Raw genomic sequence first — 12,847 nt, forward strand, 5'->3', positions numbered from 1 at the left:
CATCAATTGATAGAATTTGAATTTTGATAGTTTGCCTTCGGTAATCATGAATACATTTTATTTTATTTATTTATTTTATTTAGAGCGTTTTATATAGCGCGAACGTGACCTTTGGGTATCAGAGCGCTTCACAATGACATATACATGAGGTATATAATTCGCAAATGATACATATAAATTGTTATATAGTTAGTGAGGTAGGTAAATATGTAGCTATATGGTAGCATATCCCACTGCTATGAGGTAGATAGATGAAGGTCAGATAAAAGTTCAATCCAAGTTCAATAACGTATACATTTACATTGCTATGAGGTAGTATCTGTATAGGTCTATCAGGGACATATCGTAGCATATTCTAGTATAGTCTAGTATTTGACATCAGTTTACACATTATAAGTACTTTCAGTTAGCCTCTACGGCTCTTCTATTATATTTGACCATTGTATTCCTTTGGATATAGTTCAGGCATTTTTCTTTGTTTTTATATACTTCTTCTCGATTTTGGGTCCATAAGGCTCTTGAGGCTAGTTCCCATCTAGTTAGCGACTCTCACTTTCTTCTTTTCTAAGACCGTAGGGAGAAGTTTAGCATGCAGTGTCATTGAAGGTCATCTCCTGGCTATGTAAGGAATTTACTCATTAAGAAGATCTTAGTTTCCTTTTTGAATGCTGTCGTGTTAGTCATTTTCCTGATATTTGGAGGGAGTGAATTCCATATTCTGGGTGCTGCCCCTGAGAAGGCTCTATCGTATGTTTTCTTTTTTTGGAAAATGGGTGGTTTCAGTATCAGCGCATTGGCGCTCCTGGTTGGTCTGACTCCTCCCGACAGTTCAATATTCTGGGCCAGATATCTTGGTGTTTTGTAATGTAGTGCTTTGTGGGTGACACATGCCATCTTGAAATGGATTCTGGCTTCGTATGGTAGCCAGTTTAACGCTTTTAGATGTGGGGAGATGTGGTCGAATTTCCTCGATCCGGTAATGAGCCTTGCTGCTGCATTGAGGCATGCTTTTAGAGGTGCAGTAGAAATTTTCGGTAGACCTGCTAAGGTTGTACATCCGTATTCAATTCTTGAGATAACTAGTGATTGAATTGCCAGTTTGAGATCTGCTGATGAGATGAAAGGTTTCATCTTCCTTAAGTAATTCAGATGAAAGCGGGCATTTTTTGCCATTGCATTGATGTGTGCTTTCATGTCTAGATTTTTATCTAATGTGATTCCCAATGATTTCGCCGATTCCACTAGCGTAGGGGTGCAGTTTAAAGCTGTGATCAGTCTGGTCCATTCTTCTACCTCCGAGTGGCTCTTCGGAGGAGAGATCAAAAGGAATTCCGTTTTTTGTGCATTGAGCTTCAGGTGGTTGCTGGTTAGCCATCTTAGTGTCATTTTTAAAGCCTCATTTAGTTGCTTGATGTCCTCCAGGGATTCAACCTTGATATACACTTGTGTGTCATCCGCATACATATAATAGGATATGTTTGCGTCTCGTAGGATTTCAGTCAGAGGTTCGACATAAAGGTTAAATAGTGATGGAGATAGTGTCGAGCCTTGAACTCCGATCGAGTTTGGACTTGATGTGGATAGTGTCTGGTTGACCCAGAATTTTTGTGTTCTGTTCTGAAGAAAGGATTCAAACCATTTTAGCACATTTCCCGACATTCCCATCCTGTTGTGAAGTCTGTCTAGTAGCTTTACATGATTTACAGTGTCAAATGCAGATGATAAGTCAAGAAGTACTAGAAGACATGTCTTACTGCGGTCCAGGGCCTGTACTGCGTCATCAACTATATGTAGGATCGCTGTTTCCGTGCTGTGACCTGTTCTGAATCCAGATTGGCAGTCGTCCAATAGCATGAAATTAGCGATGTGTTGGCTCAGTTGGTTTTGTACGCATTTCTCGATTAGTTTGGCCAGAAGTGGAATATTAGTGACTGGGCGGAAATTATTGGGGTCTGCCGGATCCGCTGTTGGTTTCTTGATGATGGGGACCACTTGGCCTGTTTTTAGACAGTCTGGCAAGATCCCTTGAGATAGGGAGGCGTTTATTATTCTTGTCCATATAGGGATGATGATGTGGTTTATTTTTTGTATACATTTGGCGGGGAGTGGATCATTATAGTGGTTGTTTGGTTTGATATCTGCTAGTGTCCTGGCGATGGTATTCTGATCATAGAGCTTGAAGGTGTCCCAATGCGCTTTGTTTTTTGCTTCCACTTGGTCGGTTGACAGTGTGGTCTTGTTCAGAGTGTGCAGTTGGTTGTTCAGTTGGTCCGCTGTCGTCTTGAGCTCTGTTTCCAACTTATTTGCCTTTTCGTTAAAAAATTAGAGAATTCCTCACAACTTAACTGGGTTTTAGTTGTTTCTTGGTCCGATTTTGCTAATTAGTTGGATTGTTGCTTAAAAATTTCAAATAGTTTCCTAGGTCTATTTTTTGCATTGTCCAATTCTGATCTAATATATTCTTTTTTGGATCTGAGGATCATTTTGTTGTATTCGTTTCTGATTTTTCTGAGTGATTTCAGTTCTGGTGTTGCAGGATGTTCTCTCCATTTTCTTTTGGCCATTCTTAATTTCCTTCTCTCCTCATTCAATGTACCATTAAACCATGGGTTTTTGTCCTTTTCTGAGGTTCTTTTCAGCTTGAGTGGCATGGTGTTGTTAACTATGTTTGTTACTGTCGTCGTGTAATGCTCTGTTAGTTCATTCACATTCCGCAATTTATTAGGTGGCTTCAGCTCTTTCTCACAATTTTCCACTAACCGTTCGATGTTCAAGTCGTTTGTGTCGCGAGTCCACTTTTTGCTTTTGATGGACTGTGAGATATTGTTCCTTTTCAATTTTGGAATTTGGAAGATTATTGCATGGTGATCCGACCAGTCGCATGGCGCAATTGAGTGGATCACTATGTTCTTTTTTCTTGCTATTATCCAGTCTAGTGTTGCACCTTTTGAGTGTGTTGGTTGTGTACAGGCTTGAGTGAGATTTAGCTCAGTCATAAAGTCTTTAATCGTGTTGACCTGTTTGTCCTTCGTGTCTTCCCAGTGTAGGTTGAAATCGCCCAGGAATATGTTGTTAGTTTGATTGTTAGAGTTATCCGTGATAATCTCCATTAACTGGTCTATGAAAGCCGCATTATTTCCTGGGGGATGGTACAGGGCATGTAGGGTGCATCTTTGATTGTCTGTCGATTTTATATTAATAGCTAGGTATTCACAGGATTCCATAGGATCTGATTGAATTTCTTTAATTTCTATGTCAGTTCGGTGGATGCATGATATCCCGCCTCCTGTCTTTTTCAGTCTATCCAATCTCAGTATGTTATATTGTGGGGGCACTAACAAGTCCATGCAAGGAGAGGATGAATCCGAAAGCCATGTTTCTGTTAGGATTGCTATGTCAATTTCTTCGTTAATGATAAGTGCCGCGATGTCTGAGGAGTGTTTAACAGCGGATCGACAGTTGAGCAGTAGGCCTTTCAGAGGATTTCTTGTAATGCTCGGGTTCCGCTCTAGCTGAATGTTGGATCGCTGGACTTGCTGTAGGTTGTTAAGGTTTGGTTTTCTGGTCTTATGTCTTGATGTTCTATTATTGTCGATCGGCACAATCTTAATTTCCTCCCCCCTCAAATATTCTGTGGACTCGTACGTCTGGAGTAGAGGAAGGGTTTCTTCTTCTGTTATGAGACTAAAGTTTCTGTTTGGCCGGTTGTGCCTTTCTGTTAATGTCATGGCCCTCTCCTCTGTTTTTCCTAGAGACTTTTGCATTACTTCTTGGATGTGTTCCACTTTGGAGTGTGTGCTTGCCGCAATTTCTAGTATCTCTACCATTGTTTTCAATGCACCTTGGATGTCTTGTGCCTTAGTGTCAATTTGTGTTTTTATTCCTTGGATGTCTCTCCGGGTATGGTGTGTTGTACAATCATTAGTCGTCCTATCAGTCTGGTCTTCAGAGTTTGTGTTGATGTCTTTCAGCTCCGTTCCTTTTCTCGTCTCCCTCGCGTGTGGTGTAATTTTTGTGGTCATCCTCTCAGTTTGATATTCAGGGTTTGAGTTGATATGATTCCGCTCCATTCCTTTTCTCGTGTCCCTATCCTTTGTGCATAAATAATAATAATAATAATAATAATAAATAAATCATTCCACGGGATTAGAGCATTTTCTACCAGCAGTTGTCCCCATCTTTCAATTCCTGCTTTTTTGAGCGGTATCGCCAACGAGTCTCTCAGGCAATCTGGAGTCCCAGGAGAGTCCCATATTGGGGCTGTGTTACTATAATACGGCATATTTACTATGTTTCTGATTTGACTCCAGAGTTTTGCAGCATTGTGTAGGATCTTTAACTTTACTTTTTTGAAAAATTTTGGATGTCCAAACTTGAACAGGAAATGGTCTGTTCCATTCGTCATATTCTGCAGGAAATTTGGGTATGATTGATGTTTCCTTAGGAGGGATCTAAAGTTCTTAAATTGAAACGATCTGTAATACTAGTGCATATCAGGGCTTGCTATTCCACCTTGCTCTTTCCTTCTTCTGAGTTTATTCCAAGCTGTCCTTGTACTTTTTGATGCCCAAATGAAACTGGATATTTCTCCTTGGATCTTTTTCAAGGATTCTTTTCTAAATTCCAATGGAATAGTGTTAAAAAGGTACGTAAATTTAGAAATGATGGTCATTTTTACTGCATTGGATCTTCCCAAAAAGCTTAGTGGTATTCCTGACCAGGCTTTAAGAAGTCTTCTCATTTCTTTGGCTACTATATTGAGATTCAGTTGTGGGATGTTTTCGAGATCTTTTACCAGTGTTATTCCCAGACATTTTATTTTGTCCCTAGTGAATGGTGTATTGGGGGTCGTGTTCCCAGCTCATCGACTCTGTTTTATCCTTATTTGTTGAATATCCTGAGACTTTACCAAACTTGTTCATCATATCTTCTATTGGTTGATTCGAATTTTCATAGTTGTCTGTAAACACCATTAGGTCATCCGCGTATAGTGCGACTTTTTTTGACCAGTTTTGATGTACGAAGGGTGTTATTAAAGGATGGTTTCTGATCGAACAGGCCAGTGGCTCAATATATAGGTTGAAAAGTAGTGGCGACAATGGGCAGCCTTGCCTTGTGCCCCTTTGTATCTTGATGTTGCCAGTCAAATTCCCGTTGACTATTATTTTTGCTCTTGGGTTCTCGTACACTTCCCTAACCATATGGCCAAAGCTTTCCCCTAGTTTGTTTTTCTCGATGATTTCATTTAGGAATGCCCAGTTGACTTGATCAAACGCCTTGGCCGCGTCATAGGTAATTATAGTTAAGGGTAGTTTTTCAAAAGTGGCAACATCCACTGCTGCGAAAAGTTCGTGAGTTATCTCATGTATTTGTCGTCCTTTTATGAAGCCCTTCTGGTCCGGATTGATCAACTTTGGCATTACCTTGGCCAATCTTTTAGCAATAACTTGCATGAATAGCTTGTAGTCACAGTTAAGTAACGAGATAGGTCTATAAGACTCACATACTTTTGGATTTTTTCCAGGTTTCAAGATAATGCTAATTGTCGCATCGTTCCAGGAGTCGGGTATTTTTTCGGGATCTAGGTATACATTGTTCATAATTTCTGCTAACTTGTTAACTAGGGATTCTTTTAATGCCATGTAGAATTCATTTGGAAGGGCATCAGGACCTGCAGCTTTTCCTTTTTTCAAGCCCCTTATTGCCGCTCCGACTTCCTCAGGTTTAATTTCGCTATTTAATTCTGATAGTTCTTCTTCTGTTAAAGTAGGAAGTGGTATGGCGTCGAGGTATTTCCTGATCTCTTCTTTTGTTGGGTTTATGTCTTCTTGGTATATACTAGAGAAGAAATTTGTGAACTCCTGTCTTATAGTGGTGTCGTTTGAGCTTTGTGATAATTGGTCTTGGGACTGAGTCTGGATACGTGGTATGTTGTTCCTTGACTGGTCAGTTTTAATTCTCCATGCCAGCATTTTCCCGCACCCTTCCCCGTATTCATAATTTGCTATTTTCCCATTTTTCTTGTACTGTGTTATCCAAATATCCGGCTAGAGACTCTTTAAGATTGTGGCTCTTCTCAACTAAGTCTTCTTTTGGTTCTAAAAGATTTCCGGTCTCTAGTTGTATCTCTATCGCATTAATTTCTGCTTCCATCTTCCTGATCTCCTGTTTTTTGATCTTTGTTTTATGAGCGCCTAAACTAAGTAGTTTCCCTCTGATCACTGCCTTGTAAGCATCCCATGTAGTCCGTTTCGAAGTGCCGATAGCGTTATCCTCAAAGTAGTGTGTAGAAACAGTTTCAAGCTGGTTCACGCTTTGTGAGTCTTTGAATATAGACCTTTCTACAGTCCATCTGGTGAGGGTTTTATTCTTTGATAGTGAGAGGATTAATTGTACTGCAGAGTGGTCTGATAGATGAGCTGGAAGATGTTCAATACTCTTAACCCTATCTTGGAGGCTCCTGCTTACTAAAAAGAAATCTATTCTTGACCTGTGGCCTAGTTTTTTATTGTGGAATGTGTAAGGATGCGTTTTCTCTCCTTTTTGTTTCCACATATCCTCCAAGTCTAGATCTTTTTTATAGATTTCTAACCACTCTCTCATTTTCGGTAAGTTCATCTGTTTGTTTGGGGGTAATCTGTCTAATCTGGGATCGGGTATAATGTTATAATCTCCCCCTATTATTATGGGGGCGTTAACTGTAAGGAGTTCCGAGTAAAGTTTTTGGAGGGGGGCAGAGTCATCCAAGTTCGGACCATAGTATCCAGCTATAATTAAGGTATTGTCTTCGATCCTAATTTTAGCCACTACCCATCTACCTTTGTTATCTACTGCTTTGGTCTCTACCTTGGCTTTTAGAGATTTTTTTATGATAATTGCCACCCCCTTTATGTTACAGTCTTGCATAGTGTGTATGCAGACATCTACCCAGTTTAGCTTTTTTACTATTTGGTCCCACTCAGTGCTTACTAGATGAGTCTCTTGGAGGATAATAATCTCGCTTTCAGCTTCCTTTAAGTATTCCAGGATTCTTCGTCTTCTATTAGGGGTTCTGAGCCCATTAACATTCCATGAGAGGACTTTGATTATTTTTTCCTTTATTTCTTTAGGTCTGGTACTGTATCTTCATGAACAGGTCTAAGGCAGATATTGTATAGTCTAAATGACTCCCTATTGCTCCTTTTTTTTTATGAGGACATTTTTTATAATTTTTTTCCCTGGTTTGCTCCCCACCCGTGTCTTATCATAGCTTGCTTTATTAAGTGAATGTGTGGTTTGATATCCCCACCCTGAGGAAGCCTCCCTTTTTCTTCTTTTGGGTAGTATCTCCACCCAATTCGTGCTCCGGATTCACCACTTTGTTTAGTTTATATGATTGTGATCACTTTCCTTCCTTGAATTCTATATTACAAGTTCATTTTAGAGCCTCTTTACGCTCTTGTATCATATTTCAGTGCCGTTTCTTATTTTAGCGTCTTTCTTTAGTCAGATTTCTCAGTTTGGATCTGGTCTTTTATCAGCTTTATGAGGTTCTCTACCTCCTGTGGTTCCCTTATGTTGTGCATTTTATTGTGCCACATGATTCTCAGTGCTGCCGGGAATTTCATTTGCACTGTCGCACCTAGGCTTTTCAGTTCTTGCATATGCTGCCCCAACTCCCATTGCCTGTCTTGCGTACCTTTACATATATCAGATCTAATTCTAAAGGACCAGTTGTCTTTGTTTTGTGTCCCACTTTTTAGGCCCTCACTTAAAATTTTCTCTTTCATGATATATGTCTTAAAGTTAATTAGGATTTTTCTGGGGGGTTTTCTGTCTTTATTTTGCCTAAAAGGGTCCCTGTGAACTCGTTGGATATCTTCTGCCAGGTTGCAGTCTTTTGTCCATGGGAAGAACTCTTCAAAGAGGGAGACAATAAAAGTTTTAATGTCTGTTCCTTCCAATTTCTCGGGCACATTTAGCACCCTGAGATTGTTTTTTCTTCCTTGATTCTCCAAGGACTCGAGTTTCTCCTTGGTAGATCTCTTGCTGTCTTTCAAATGCCTTATCTCTTTTTGATTTAAGTCTACCTTTTTGCTAAGGGTCCCTACTGCCATTTCCACTGCAGTAACTCTCTCGCCCAAATCATTTATTTTTGGTCCAGGTTTTCACATACCTCGCGTATCTTGCATTGGTTTCCCTCAGAAATAGAGAATTTTTCCCTCATTTCTCCCATTATTTTATCCATGAACATCTCCATCATTTTTTTCCATTTGATCCTCTTTCAGAGGATCGTTGCTTGCTTGTACTAGTGCATGATCGGGAGTTTCTACTTGAGGTAAAGTAGGAGTACCTTTATTTACGCTTTTATTTGCGTCTGTTTGCGATATTGTGTTTAGTGTGGCGGTTGGAGGTATAGTCGCCATTTCGTTTTTCTTTGCTAACCCTTTTAATGTTGCAAGGTTCAGTTCTTCATCTGACGTGGTATCTATGTTTTGATAGTCGGGGTTTATGAATGAAGGAGATTCAATCTGTGGAGAGGATTGACCTCCACTCACTTGTACTGCTTGCTGGACTTTAAAGTAGGACCTTAGAGAGGGAGTTATCTTGATTGTTTGCTTTGATCCGGTTGAGCCCTGTGTTTTTAATTTTGTGGATCTTGATTTTATATTTTCTGATAACTCCACTAGGTTAGGAAGCGCCCTCTGTTTTCTCTTTGTGTTTCTCGGGGTCACACTCTTTTTCTGGTGGGGGATGAGGTTTTGTTTTGTTAGTTGGCGATTTCTGAGGCAATATGCAGACCTAGCTCCACTTCCCAACGTTTTTTCAGGCTCTAGTAGATTAGCTTTTCCCCCCTCAATTTTTCCAGACCTGGTGTAGAGGTTTTTTCTAAATCTGTCAGGGTGCCTCCTCCCCAGTCACTCCTGGCGCTGCTTGTTTGTGTTACCGAAGAGTTTTGGTTACAGTCTTTGATTAAGTCTGAAGCTAACTTCACAATATCAGTATCAGAAATAGTACCCCCTTCACTCTCCCCACATCATACCTGTATTTCCTTTGCGCTGTGCTGCTCTTGCTCGCATTCTTTTGCCTCCTTAGTCTGTTCCCCAGGATGTGTTGATGCTTATCCTGTCTCCAACTCTGCCTCGGGAACAGCCTCTGATACAGGGTTGAACTGGGTTCCTCCCCCGTTATTCATCCGGTGTGGAGCTCCCAAGAGGGTTACACCCGGTATATTGCCTTCTTTCTGCGCGTTCTGTGCTGTCGCCTTCCCGGGCTCATCAGGCTCAGCGTGTATCAATTGCCACTGTGTTTTTTCCCTGTCAGCGAAATCGGCGAAATCGGCAATAACGACCTCTCTGCTTCGATCAACACGACTCTCTGCTTGGAGGTCTGTTGGAGGCTGACGCGGCAGACACTGCTTCTCGTGCCCCGGAACAGGAAGGAGATCCTACGGTACGCCCTGCGGCAGCTCCGTGAAGCTCTCAATGCTTTTGCCCAGATTCCCGTGTATTGCTGCAGTGGACCCTCAGGTACGTTCATGCTCTTGTTCTGAGTAATTTGTTGAGCTTTCGCCCGTTGTTTACCGCTTGTTGTCAGTCCAGGGTCAGTGTTCCGGTCAGCAAGTCAGTGAGACTGTGGGACGGCGAGGTAGTTTTCAATACGGCATTTTTTTTTCAGGCTGCTTCCAAGTTGTTTTCGAGCAGAAATGCCTTCTCACATTACTAGTCTTTAATTATCTTTATAATCTACGCATTTTGCCCCCTGGAAAGTAATCAGCGTATTCCGTTAGGCGTGGTGAATCGGAGCTCGCGACCGAGCGTCTTAGTCGGCCGCCATCTTCCTCCGGAAAATCTGATGTTCATGTTGATTCTGCTAGCACGAAGGGAGATCTGCATTAACTGGGTTAAACCGGCTCCGCCTACACACGATAAGTGGTTAAATTCTATAATAAAAATTAAAAAACTTGATAGGAAAGGGAAAAACTCCAAGAGAACAAGTTTCTGGGAAATTTGGGAACAACATTTCCAGACAAATCATTAACTCCTTTTAAGACACCGGAATAAAAAGTCCAATAATTAATGCGGAGACGATCATTTCCAGGCAGGAATGATTCCTGCTGAGTAGCCTATTAGGCTAGCTCCTCCCCCAAACTCGAAATTATTGATTACGATAGAGGGTGAGAGGAGTAAATTGATTGGTCATAACAAACAAGGGTATACTCCCCAAGAACAACCGATAACAGCGGGGCAGTGAAGGCCTAGAACGAAGAACCATCAGACTCCCGAAGCCTCCTTATCTAAATTTTCGCAGGATGAGGATAAAAACAAAAATAAATAAAAATGTCTTGTAGAGCGCACGTACACTGGGCGGTTTCATGGCGCTGTCGGAAAACAAAAGCATAAACCATTTCCTAGGAGTGCTTCAGATGTAGGCTTGCTCAAACAGCCAGGTTTTGAGGGATTTTCGGAATTTCAGGAGATCAGAGCAGGCTCGGATCTCCAAGTGCAGGGAGTTCCAAATCCTGGGGGCAAGAACAGTGAATCTGCAGCCTCCAATGCACTTCCGCCTGAAAGTGGGGGTGTGGAGGAGTGAGAGGTGGGCCGAACATAGGTTGCGGGAGGGGATGTGCCTAAGTATTAGATTGTTGATAAATTTAGGACTTTTGTTGTGCAGGGATTTAAAGATCAGACAACTGGTTTTGAAGGTGCAGCGTTGGGGGATAGGGAGCCAGTGTAGCTTCTTCAGTAAAGGGGAGGCAGATTGCCATCTGGGTTGTCGTAGTATCAATCTGGCCGCATGAATCTGGACCATTTGGAGCCGCTTGCAGGTAGAGAGGCATGCCCAGGTAGGTGGCATTGGCATAATCCAGGTGAGATAGAACTGTGGCTACCTGTGTGAGGAGGCGGCGGATCTTCCTGATTTTTCGTAGATGGAAGAAGCGTTTGGAAACTACAAGACCCACTTGTGTTTTCAGTGAGAGATCGCCGTTGTGCGTTACTCAGAGTGTTTTTGCCGAAGAGTAAGGGGAAGGCAGACAACCCATTTCTGGGGGCCAGTAGTGTGGGCCCCAGAACTTGTGACTGTCTCCTATAAGAACAAGCTCAGTTTTTCAGGATTCAGCTTAAGATGGTTTTGGTCCATCCATAATTGATTGTCCTGCTACATGATGTTATCTGCAGTTTGCAGTGTGACCTCCGGCAAAGTTCCTCAGTCTTGTGAGTTTGAGATCTCATCAATTGATTCCTCGTCGCTTAGTCTGTCTTGCAGACTTTCCTCCGACAACGAGTAACCTAGGCGACTTCTGATTTCAGCAGCTGCTTGCAGCGCATCATGCTGGTCTTGTATCACTTGCTCTAGGTTGGGACAACGGCATGGCAGTGGTGATTACCGCTTGCGTCTTTTTTCCATGCGTGACCCTGATTCATTGTTCAAGTGTGATCTCCCAGATTTTCCACTGTCTTGGCTGGCATCCCCAGGATTCATAGAGTCTAGCCAGTCCCATGCGGCAATGGGAGTGTCGAAAAAGTGTGTCTTGTCTCTCGCTACTACTCGTAGACATGCAGGGAATAGTAATGAATATTTAATGTACAGCTTTTGGAGTCGCCGTTTCACTTCTAGGAAAGAATGTTGCTGCTTTTGTACCGTTGCTGTGTAGACCGGAAAGAGCTTTACTGTACTATTTGCTACTTATATTTTTGGCAACTTCCTTGTCTATTGCAATATTGTATCTCTATCTTTATAATTTAGTACACGAAACAGCAGTGGTGTGAGACCTGTTCCCGGTGGGGGAGGTCGCGCCAGCACCCTGTGTGCTATTTCTATGGCAAAGTGTTGTGTTAGTACACCGTCTGGCAGCAGTCTCTGTATCAATTATGATGTAGGTGGTAGCGTCTCTTCCTTTTTCGCCTTCTGGGAGGCCTATGACATGCACATTGTTTCGCCTGAAACGACCTTTGGAGTCCTCTCCTCTATGTTCAAGTATTTTCACCCGGGCCAACAGCCCCTTTAGGCGTTTTTCAGCTTCCTGTGCCTTTGAAAGATAGCTCAGCTATGGTTACCACCAATGTTTGGGTTTTGTCTGCTAGCTTCCACTTATCTGCGTGCAGGAGATTTAAGTCAAGGGCCACTTTATCAATCTTGCTTTCAAGTAAGGTCAGTGTTTGTTCCATGTGTTCCCCAGCTTCTCTACTGTGGCCGAAACTGATTCCAATTTACTTGACATGGGGTCTGTGGATGGCTCCATGCCACTGGTGTCAAGCTATCCTGGCTAATGAGGGGTGAAACCCCGAAACCGGTCCTAGGATGCTTGGTTCCAGTCCAGGGAGGAGCTGGCCTGGCAGTTCGGCTGGACTGTTCCCATTGGGCACAGGGTCAAGACTGATTTGCATTTGGCTGGGTTCAAACTGGAATGACATGGTGAACAAAAAAACGATGGATTTAGGCCCAGATCTCTGTACTGGGGTGAATGTATGACATTGTTCTGCATTCTGTCCATCAATTGTTGTTTTTGCAGTTGTCACCCGATGCGTTGTCTGGTTGGCATCAGGGCGGAAGCGGTAGGCCAGTCGGCCCCCCAGTGCCAGAACGAAGTTGACCCATGTCCGACATGTGATGCCAGAGAGTGAGTTAACTGGCTCATACGCCTAGACTTCACGGGCGCTGCTTCTGTTTTGTTGTGTGGCGTCTTGTGTTATTGGTCCAGTTGTTTCAAAAGATTTGGTACATTGTGTGTCACAGCGACAGGAGCAGCATTTTAGAGTAGCTTGCCCTGCACGATCAGCAGTTATCAGTCCCAAGGCCACTCACGATGTGTATATGCATTTTGGGCATAAATAAGTACTTCCAGTGGGTCTTGGTACCTTATCAC

At 42.4% G+C, this 12,847-nt stretch overlaps 1 protein-coding gene across 1 annotated transcript in view; it reads left to right on the forward strand.

Annotated features, from left to right (window-relative positions):
- OSBPL1A (oxysterol binding protein like 1A) overlaps positions 1-12,847 on the forward strand; it is a 1,891,697-nt gene that overhangs the window by 290,815 nt on the left and 1,588,035 nt on the right. The window lies entirely within an intron of this gene.

This window comes from Lissotriton helveticus, chromosome 4_1 (genome assembly GCF_964261635.1).
Source record: "Lissotriton helveticus chromosome 4_1, aLisHel1.1, whole genome shotgun sequence".
Lineage (NCBI taxonomy): Eukaryota > Metazoa > Chordata > Amphibia > Caudata > Salamandridae > Lissotriton > Lissotriton helveticus.